Consider the following 11,977-nt stretch of genomic DNA (forward strand, 5'->3'; position numbering starts at 1 on the left):
GGTACCTGCCTGTAATCCTAGCTGTTCAAGAGGCTGAGGCAGGAGGATCGCTTGAGACCAAGAGTTTGAAGTTGCTGTGAGCTATGATGATACCATAGCACTCCAGCCCAGGCTACAGAGAAAGTCTCTGTCTCAAAAAAACAAAAATAAAAAATGAATGAAGTACAATTGAGCCATGAACAACACAGGTTTGAACCTCACTGGTCCACTTACATGCAGATTTTTTTCTACCTCTGCCACTCCTGAGACAAGACCACCCGCTCCTCTTCCTTAGCCTTCTCAACATGCAGATGGCAAAGACGAAGACCTTTATGAGGAGCCACTTCCACTTACTAAACACCAAATATATTTTCTCTTCCTTATGATTTTCCTAGTAATATTTCTTTTCTCTAGTTTACTTTATTGTAAGAATACAGTGTATGACATACCTGTCATACCCCAGTGTGTGCATTAATCTACTATTTATGTTATCAGTAAGGTGTCCAGTAAACATCAGGCTATTAGTGGTTAAATCTGGGGAAAGTCAAAACTTATACGTGGAAGGTCAACACCTCAACCCCCATGCTGTTCGAGGGTCAACTGTACCACAACATGAATGAATCTTAAAAACATCATGATCAATCAAAAAGTCACAAAGGACCACATATTTTTATGATTCTACGTATATGAAATTTCCAGAACAGGTAAATATAGAGACAGAAAGTAGATTAGTTGTAGCCTAGGGGTAAAAGGGTAAGGAATTGAAGTGTGGGGCTGAAGGGTACAGGGTTTCTTAGGGAAATGAGGAAAATGTTCTAAACTGATTGCGATGATGGTGGCACGAGTCTGTGAATATACTAAAAATGATTGATTTCTAGGGCTGTGCCTGTGGCTCAGAAGGGTAGGGCACCAGCCCCATATGCCAGAAGTGGTGGGTTCAAACCCAGACCTGGCCAAAAAAAAAAAAAAAGAAAAGATTGATTTGTACACTTTAAGTGGGCAAATTATGTGATATGAATTATCTCAACAAATCTGTTACCACCAATATTATATAATATTCTGGCAAGGATGTAGAGAAATTGGATCTCTCTGGTGGGAATGTAAAGTAGGACAGACATTCTGGAAAATCATTTGTCAGTATTTTAAAAAACAACTTACATACAACTCAGTGATTGTACCCCTGGGCATCTACCCAAGAGAGAAAACTTTGTTCACACAAAAACCTGTATGTGGATATTCATAGAAGCTTTATTTGTAATATTCAAAAACGGACAACAAAAATGCCTTTTAACTCTGTACTCCCCATCCCTCAGGCCATGGCCTGTTAGGAACCGGGCTGCACAACAGGTGAGCCACGGGCAAGTGAGGAAGCTTCACCTGTATTTACAGCTGCTCCCTGTCACTCATATCACTGCCTGAGCGCCATCTCCAGTCGGATAAGTGGTGGCATCAGATTCTCATGGGAGCGTGAACTCTACCTAAACTGTGCGTGTGAGGGATCTGGATTGTGCTCCTTAGGAGAATCTAATCCCTGATGATCTGAGGGGGAGATGTCATAGGCTTGTATCATCCCCAAATCATCCCCACAACACACCCTTGGCCAGTGGAAAAACTGTCTTCCATGATATTGGTCCCTCATGCCAAAAATTCTGGGGACCACTGTTTTAATAGATGAATGGTTAAAAAACACTATGGTATATCCTTACCACCAAATATTTAGAAATAAAAAGGACTGAACTCTTGATATACAGCAATAATTTGGATGACTCTCAAGGGAATGATGCTGGAAAAAATATGTGGAAAAGAGAAACATTCTCAAAGGTTATGTACTGTGTGATTCCATTTAATAACAGAAATTATAGAGATAAAAACAGATTAGTGGCTGCCTGGCTAGGGATGTGGATGGAGAGGGGGTGGGCCTGACTGTAAAGAAATAGTAAGAGACTTCTTTCCTTCCTTCCTTTTCTTTCTTTCCTTTTTTTTTTTTTTTTTTTTTTTTTTTTTTTGAGATAGAGTCTTTCTCTGTTACCCAGGCTGTAGTACAGTGGCATCACCATAGCTCACTGCAGCCTCAGACTCTTGGGCTCAAGGAATCCCCCTGCCTCAGCCACCTGAGTACCAGTAGCTGGGACTACAAAAGCATGCCACCAGACCTGGCAAATTTTTCTTATATTCTGTAGAGATGGAATCTTGTCATATTGCCCAGGCTGGTCTTGAACTCTTGGCTTTAAGCAATCCTCCCACCTGTGGGAGGGCCTCCAAAGTGCTGGGATTATAGGTGTGAGCCAGCACACTCAGCAAGTTCTGTATCTTAACTGAGGTAGTGGTATACAAATCTATACATGTGATGAAAATGGGATATACCAATCATGCATATATATTATTCCAATGCTTATTTCCTGGTTTTGACATTGTATGGTATTTATTAAGCAGTAACCACTGGAGGACTCTGAGGGAAGGGTCCACAGGACTCTATACTATCTTGCAACCTCATACTAATCTATAATTATTTTATAATAAAAATTTAAAAACAAAATATTATACAGATGCTTCTTGGTTTACAATGAGGTTATATCCTGATAAACCCATTGTAAGTTGAAAATTTTGTTGTAAGTAAAAAGTTTAGGTACATTTTAGACACCTAATCTACTGAACATAAAGGCTTAGCCTCGCTTACCTTAAACATGCTCAGGACACTTATATTAGCACCCAGTTGGGCAAAAGCATATAACACGAAGCTTATTTCATAATAGTAAAGTGTTGAATATCTCGTGTAATGTGACTATTGTACTGAAAGTAAAAAACAGAATGGTCGTATGAATGGATGTTACTTTCACATCATCTTAAAGTTGAAAAACCCTAAGTCAGGGACTGGCTGTAGAACTGAAGTTATTCACTATCTTTGTAATATTCTCAGGACAAATACAGTTTACAAGCCTGGGAAAGCAGGCTAGTTGCCCTCATTCCATTTCCTTGCCTGATCTGACAAGGAGGCTTGGCTCAGAGAACACACTGAAGAAAATGTGGCTTTCCTTAAGGCAAGTCAGGTGCCTAGACAGCACCGGAAAAAGAATCTGCACAGTTCAGTCCATGCTCATTCCTGAGGTCTCCTTCATGCCTTGTGATAGGCAACTAAGAACAAAAATCACTCCGGCACATAGGTGGTGCTAAAAAATATCATTGAGCCGGGCATGGTGGTTCATGCCTATAATCCTAGCACTCTAGGAGGCCAAGCTCATGAGTTCAAGAGCAGCCTGAGCAAGAGTGAGACTCTGTCTCTACTAAAAATAGAAAAACTAGCCAGGTGTTGTGGTGGCTACCTGTAGTCCCAGCTATTTGGGAGGCTGGGGCAAGAAATCAGTTGAGCCCAAGAGTTTGAGGTTGCTGTGGGCGATGACACCATGGCACTCTACTGAGAGTAACAAAATAAGACTCTGTCTCAAAAAGTAAATAAAATAAATAATATCACTGAGGCAGGGAGCATGGTGGCTCACACATCTCTCTGGAATGCTGTGGTGGGTGGATTGCTTGATCTCAGGAGTTCAAGACCAGCCTGAGCAAAAGTGAGACCCTGCCTCTAAAAATAGCCAGGGTGTTGTGGCAGGTGCCTGTAGTCCCAGCTACTTGGGAGGCTGAGGCAAAGAGGATCACTTAAGCCCAAGAGTTTGAGGTTGCTGGGAGCTATGATGCCATAGCACTCTATGAAAGGTGACAGAATGAGACTCTGTCTCAAAAAAAAAAAAATTATTGCATGTCCTCTACTTAATACTTCTACACTAAGTTATTGCTTCTGACTCTAAGGTAGTTTAAAACTCCGTTAATTCTCTTCTCTCTCTTCTGTCCTCCCTGGCACAAAGGGATTTGGGCATTCACACATTCATTCAAGGAGTATTTGGAGCAGCTGTAACATGCCAAGCATTTTGCTGGATTCTGAGAATACAAAGATCAAGAGAAAAATCGCTCTACAATATGGATAGGATACTCAAAATATCTGAATATTTGCTCTAGTTTCACTCTACTAAAAGTAGAACTACCTAAGTTAAAACATTACGTACAATTATTACATGCCAACTAAAAACAAAACTTAAAGAAAAAAAAAGAAACCATTAAAGACATCCTCATTATTTCATCCCTTTCAAGACGGAGGAAGGGAAGAAAGCCAAAACAGAGGAAGTCACAAAGTAAACGATAGTGCAAACCTAATTCTGACACTTAGAAGAAATAAATGAAGAAACAGAACTAAGCAGATCCTTGAGGGAAATGAAACCATCATCTGAAGACAAAACGTCCAGGCAGAAAAAGCTGAGCATTCATTAGGTTCCTCAGCTGCCCACCTCAGGCTTTAGAGGGCAGCAGTTTAAGCATCTAAGGGGAAAAAAAGCAAGTAAGACCTTTAGTCTGACTCTAGGGGTGGCTCATGAAAGGCTATCAATAGTGAAGTTCAAGCTTCATGGAAGCAAAAGACCCGGATGAAGAGTAAAAGAAGAAACACTTATAGAAACAAGATGCCACACACGGACCCTGGTTAATGAGTCTGGTTTATAAAGATGGGTACAATAGTCAGAAGGGAGAGGCCGGGACAAAGAGCTTCCAGAACTCTACACACAGAAGGATCTGGGATTGACAAAATTATAAGGATAACCTCCAAAGCCCTGTCCCTATTGTCACTATCAAGTATATTTTAAGATTCATGTTCAGAAAAACTAAAAGATAGGCACACCATTTGATGGCCTTAGCCCTAAAGACTGATTGTGAGAGGCACTGTGAACATTGGGAGTCCAGCCAGATAAAATTGCTTTCAAATTCTGATTCTGCAATCAACTGGCTGGCTCTCCCAAGATACTTATATAAGGATTGTTATGTGATTTCATAAAAAATAATCTATGTGAAATGTTCAAAAGAGTGCCTGGTATGGTAAACTCTCTATAATAGTAGCTGTTGTTTTTTGTTACTATTATTGTTAAATTGGAAAGGGTAGCATACCATTGATCACATGTATGAAGAAGTTGTCTGAGGACACTTGGCTGATCTAGATGCATCCCATTCAAGCAGATGGCAAGAACAGCTAATCATGACAATAATAAGTAATAAGAACTATGCAGCAGAGCCTGCCTAAGAACGCTGCTAACACCACAGAAATAGAACTGAGAGACTAGGAGAGAGATTGAGCCCTGATGATATGGTATTACTCAATCCAGGCATGATGGAGACTGATTCTCTCTCTCTCTCTCTCTTTTTTGACATTTCCATTCTGTATCCCATTTTTGGCCTAAGCCACTTTGAGTTGGGTTTTTGCCACTTGATTAAGAGAAATCAGTTTTAACCCTTGGAAAGGGAAAGGGAAACAAAGATCACCTGGAGTCAGCACAGGTTAATAAAAACAAACAGGTTCTTCCAGACTATCCTCGTTCCCTTATTGAGAGCAGACTAGATCGGTAGATCAAAGAAATGCCATGGTCTAGTGCATCTGGACCAGCAAGGTGTAGTCAGTGTCTTGTGACATCCTTACAAACACAGACTAACAAGCAGTAGTGAAGGCTGGGGGGAGGGTAGGGGGTGGTACAGTAAGAAAAACTAAAAACTGATAAAACTACTAAATTCAAAGAGTGCAAATCAGAGAAGTGCAAATTAAAACTACAATGAGATACCACCTTACCCCTGTCAAAACAGTCATTATTAAAAAGTTTAAAAAACAATAGACACTGGCATGGATGTAGAGAGAAAGGAATGCTTATATGCATACACTGTTGGTGGGACTGCAGATTAGGACCACCTCTGTGAAAGAAAGTATGGTGATTCCTCAAAGAAATAAATGTAGACTTACCATTCAATCATCAATTCCACTATTGGGTATCTACCCAAAGGAAAAGAGGCCATTTTATCAAAAAGACACCTGCAGGCAGGGTGCCTGTAATCCTAGCACTCTGGGAGGCCAAGGTGGGTGGATTGCTTGAGCTTAAGAGTTCAAGACCAGCCTAAGCAAGAGCAAGACCTCGTCTCTTAAAAAAAAAAAAAATAGCTGGGCATTGGGGCAGGCACCTGTAGTCCCAGCTACTAGGGAAGCTGAGGCCAGAGGATTACTTGAGCCCTAGAATTTGAGGTTGCTGTGAGCTATGATTACACCATGACACTCTTCCCAGGGTGACAAAGTGAGACTCTGTATTCACAAACAAACAAAAACCCACTCAAATGTTTATTGCAACACAATTTATAATGGAGTCAAGGGTGGATTAAGAAAATGTGGTCTATATATACCATGGAATACTACTTGGCCATGAAATGAATGAACTAATGCCTTTTCCAGCAACTTAGATGGAAGCAGAGACCATTTTCCTAAGTGAAATATCTCAGAAAGGGAAAAACAAGCACCACATGTACTCTCTAACAATTGGGAACCAGTCAGTGGGTACACACACAGGCACAAAGAGAGGTAAAGGTCTTTGAAAAACAAGAAGGGGGCGGTGAACACTATTCTGGTGACAGGCACACTAAAAGCCCTAACTTAAGCATCATAAAAGGTATCCATATAACAAAAACATTTGTACCCCCTTAATATTTTGACATAAAAAAACAAGTAAAATAGTATGTCAATCAGTGTCAATCTCTGCGTTCTGTCCTGTTTTAGTAAGGATATCTATCCATTCTTCTGGTGCTTTCCATGGCTAGGACCACCTGAGTCTAAACCTCCCCCACCTTTCTCATGAACTAGTACAACAGCCTCTTGACTGGAGTGGAGTGGTCTTTTAAAACCACAAATTGGCATGTCACTTCTCTGCTTAAAACTCAAAACAAGTCTTCCCCGACTTCCATCACCCTTCCAGAGAACCACTCCTTTCCCCTAATAATTATTTTGCTCATTCTATTTGTTTGATTACTCAGTGATTCATTCAATAACTCATTGTGGTTTTAGTATGCATTTTCCTAATGTGTAATGATCTTGAGTATCTTTTCAAGTGCTTATTTGCTATCCATATATCTTCTTTGGACAATAATTTTTAACATTTTCTTTAAATTATGAAAGAGACGCTCACTCATTCTAAAACTAGGCAAACAATACAGAAACACAAAGAGCTAACAGTCCCCACTACCAACCCCAACCCTTCAACACACACTTAACCAGAGGTGCATAAGCATTGCTAGGAGTGCTTATTAAGCATGTAAATTCTTGCTCCTACACTTGAAGGTTCTGATTTAGCAGGCCAGGAGTGAGCCATTTTCACAAAGCTCTGGGTGATTCTGACGCAAACTGTCTTGAGAAATCCTGCTTTTACTCTTGTCCTACTGAGGAATGAAGGCAGTGGGCATAAAGGGAGAAACACAGGAAAGGGGTTCGTCTGAAAGAGCAAGCATGTTTCCCCTCTATTGTCCTATGGAGTATCTAAAGTTTGGAACTTAAAAGTCAAATTAGAAAAAAAATACTATTTTTTTTAGAAACTATTGTGGAAAAAAAAAAATAGAGATACAAAGCCAGGAAGGGAAGAAACTTGCCAAACTCACTGTGCTTGCAGAAAAGGACTTCCTTGGGTTGAGAAATGACTAATTGGAAGTGAGGTAGAAAGAGGACAAGACCCCCCCCCTCCTGCCCAACAACATACACATTCTCTCTCTTCTGGAGGAAAAACTCCCCTTTATAAATACACAGATAGGAATGTAACCCACCAGACAGGTGGTATGTGTTTTAACCCAAATTAAATACCAACTATTTACCCTTAGCCATATTTCCCTGGCTCAATTTGGAAGGCCCAAAAAGTTCTTCCAAAAGAGAAAGGACACAACACAGTATTTTTTTAAAAGCAGTTCTTTTTATAGATAAGTGTGCCTGCCCAGATTCTGTCCTCAAGTTTGGATTCATAGATTTAAAATTCTTTTTTTGTGACAGAGTCTCACTCTGTCACCCTGGGTAGAGTGCTGTAGTGTCATCATAGCTCACAGCAACTTCAAAATCCTGGGCTTAAGTAATCTTCTTGCCTCAATCTCCCAGTTAGTTGGGACCACAGGCATGTACAACTATGCCCAAATAGTTTTTCTATTTTTGGTAGAGGCAAGGTGTCACTCTTGCTCAGGGTAGTCTTGAACTCCTGAACTCAAGCAATCCACCCACCTTAGCCTCCCAGAGTGCTAGGATTACAGGCATAAGCCACGGAGCTTGACCCATAGATTTAAAATTCTTAAGACTGTCAATAAGCAAGCAATTTCGCTTCTGTTACAGTACCCCAAAACACACTCAGCCCCACTCACTAGTTAAATAAAAAGCTATTTATTTGATCTAGAGCAGAATCAACAAGGCACTGTTTACCACAATAATCTGCTGACATAAGGGGATGTGAGCCAGCTGCCCCAGCAGCTCCTGTGCCCTGGCAGACACTCAGCTGAGCCTCCACTGCTGGGCAAGATTGGTTCTCTCCCAGATCCCTGTTTATGTCATCTTTCCTCTGGCTCCATTTGAAAAGGAGAAGTGAAGCCCAATTAACAGTCCTTGTTACAGTATCTGGTAGTTCCCACTTCTAGCATTCAACCTTGGGTAAAATATTGTGAGTAGTGCTTTGCAGAACCCTTATTAAGGATACTGTCACCAAGGTATATGCTTGTAAGTCATCCTAGGGTTGACTTTATATTTACATGTTTATAATTTTTGAAATTTTCTTTTATTTCAGAGATAGCTCGGTTTCTTCCAGGTCATCTCCCTTTCCTAACTGACCCCACTTTGATTAATGGGGTTTTATGCACCAGCACTTTTTAAAAATTGATGCCTAGTAGAAGTGCATAGTTTTAGAGTACATGTGATAATTTAAATATTCATATAATTTGTAAAGATCAAATGAGAGTACTTGGGATATCCATCACCTTAAGTATTTGTCTTTTCTTTATCCTAGGACCATCTAAATTCTTCTCTTCTAGCTATCTGGAAATAAACAATAGATTATTAGAAATTATAATCACCATGGTTTATATAAACTACATTTTATATTTACCTTATGGTTTATGTAAACTATAGTCAGCACTTTTATTGAGCATCTACTATGAGCCAGGCACTGGGCATTACATTCGTTCTTAAGTTTGACAACAACCCAAAGGGAGAAGTAGACAATCTTATCCTCATTGTACAAATACAACTGGACCTTGAAGAGGTTAAACCATGGGTCCTGGATCACATGAGCAGGAGCTAGCAGCCTGAGCTAGCAGGCTCAGGACACTGTCTGGACTCACAGCAGGTACTGCCTCCCTTCAAACGAGGAAAGAAACTGCTCTGAAATGCCCAGCTGAGCGCAGGCTGCAGTTGTTCTTTACAGCGGGAAGTTCATCTGGAATCTCAGACTATGCCCAAGGTTATGTGTGAACTCCTCTACGGGGAGTGGACACATATTTCTAAAGGGCCAGGGACCTCCAGAAGGTTAAGAGCCAGTACCTGCACGTGCTATCCTTATGTCCATCCCCCTCTAAGTCCTGGCCCTCTGGAGGGTGCCAGCTTTGGCGTTGCTTCTCTAAGGGCCCTTGATCAAGGCATTTCACCGTATGGATAGCAGATTTCTAGTCTCCTTCCCCTAGACTTGACTATTTATTCATAAATGTATTTTGCTTGGCAAGGATTGTTTACCCGTGTTTGTATATTTCCATTGTTTTAGCATACTGATTGTTATTAAAAGGTGCGTCAAATCCTACATGGAAGTAGGCAGAGATAAACAGACACAAAGAATAATAATTTTTTCCTAGCCCAGCTTACCTCCCTGGGCCTGTTTCCCACCTGTGAAAAAAAAAATAAAAGATTTTGTTGGGTCACTTGGATCAAGTGGTTTGTATCCCCCTAAGGCTCGAAACAAAGCTAGCTATCAGCAATCTGGGACTTGGGAGCTTGTGCATCCTGCCCTTCGCTCACCCACCTCCCCTCCCTGATCTGGCCAGCAGCTGTTTCCTGCACTCCTCCCCGGCCCATCCTGCCTGACTCGGTCCAATCGCCCCCCTGACTCACCGGGCGCGCAAGGTGCCTGCGGGCGCTCACGCACGGAGATCCGTCACTCCGGCCACTGCGCAGCCTGGGCGGGTGGGGTGCGGTTCCGGGCCGCCGAGCCCACCAAGGGCACCCGCGGGCGCGGCTCTGTCCCCGCAGCTGTGTGCGTGCGCGCGCTGCGAAGGGGTGGCGGGTCTCCAGCCTTTGTTAATTGTCTTTCTGGAGCCAGGTTGTTTTCCAGTCGCTGCTCCCGGAGCCAGCCTGGGCTGGGGAGCGGTGCCCTGGCTGGCGGCCAGCGCCAAGCACTGCAGGCAGGGTTTAGCACCGCGCCCCTCCCACCTACAGCCTGTTGTAAAACCGCCTTCTAGCCTAGGCCGGCTTGACACCCCGAAAAGAGAGGCCCGCACTCAGGCCACCCAGTGGAGAATAATGACCCTGTGTCACTAGATTTATGTGCTTCTGTTCCAGTTACCTAACCTTAGGGTTGGGCCTTCACGTAATTCTGAGTGTCAGCTGCCCAAGGAGCCCAGGGTTCTCGCCTGGGCTCTCCCGGAAGGTCTCTGCACAACCTTAGCCAAATTGGCCACTTGCCTCTTCTAAGGCATGAAGGTCGTTGGTCTGTTCTCTCACGTTATATGAGGGAGACACTTCTGGGCACTGAGGATTCAGCAGTTAAAGCGGCCAAGTCCCCGCCCTCTTGGGCTCCTGTTCTGGATATTGAACTCATAATGGAGAGTGATAACTGCTATGAACCATATGGAAAGTTTCCTATCAGGACAACCAAACTTTATGTGAGGTCAGGAATGGACTCAATAAACTTTACTCATCCTGCCGGTTCTAATTTGTATTCCTATTCTCGTTATTAAGGATTACTGTTATTTACTATTACTACTGGTAGTAGTATTGCTTATTAAGTGCCAAGTATTTTTTTGTTTTTAATTTTATTTATTGAGATATAATTTACACACTGTAAAAGTCACCATTTTAAGGTGTACAATACAGTGGTTCTTAGTATTATTCATAAGGTTGTACAACTATCACCACTATCAAATTCCAGAACATTTTTTTTTATTGAATGGTAAGTATGTATATTAATGCACTTCTGGGGTACAGTGTGGTGTTTTCATATACAATTTGAAACATTTCCATCAAACTGGTTAACATAGCCTTCATGTCATTTTCTTAGTTATTGTGTTAAAACATTCATATTCTACTCTTAGATTCACTTGTACCCTTGTAAGATAAACCACAGAAGTGATCTCTCCAATCCCCCTCCCTCCACCCATTCTCCTCTTCCCCTCCCTCTACCCTCTCCTCTCTCCCCTCTCCCTCCTCCTCCCCATATTCTTAGGCTATTAGGTTATAGCTTTCATATGAAAGGTATAAATTAATTTCATAATAGGGGTGTGTACATTGGATACTTTTTCTTCCATTCTTGTGATACTTTGCTAAGAAGAACATTCTTCAGCTCCATCCATGTGAATATGAAGGATGTAAAGTCTCCATCTTTCTTTATGGCTGCATAGTATTCCATGGTGTACATATACCACAGTTTGTTGATCCATTCGTGGATCGATGGGCACTTGGGCTTCTTCTATCACCTGGCAATTATGAATTGGGCTGCAATAAACACTCTGATACTAAGTGCCAAGTATTAACTAAACATTTTACTTATATTGTCTCCTTTATCTCATTTACAACTTCTCTAAGAGATGGATCTGAGTGTTATTTTCCTTTATTTAATTTATTTATTTAAGACAGAGTCTCTGTCACCCTGAGTAGAGTGCTGTGGGGTCATAGCTCACAGCTACCTCAACCTCCGCCACTCAAGCAATCCTCTGGCCTCAGCTTCCAGCCTACCTGGGACAACAGGAATCTGCCACATTGCCAGGCTAGTTTTTTTTTCTTTTTCTTTTCTTTCTTTCTTTTTTTTTTTTTTTTTTTGGTAGAGACTGGGTCTGCCCTTGCTCAGGCTGGTCTCGAACTCCTGAACTCAAGCAATCCACTTGCTAGGATAATAGGCATAAGCCACCATGCCCAGATTTTATTATT

This window comes from Otolemur garnettii, unplaced genomic scaffold, assembly GCF_000181295.1.
Source record: "Otolemur garnettii isolate 467f Iridium unplaced genomic scaffold, OtoGar3 scaffold00003, whole genome shotgun sequence".
Taxonomy (NCBI): Eukaryota; Metazoa; Chordata; class Mammalia; order Primates; family Galagidae; genus Otolemur; species Otolemur garnettii.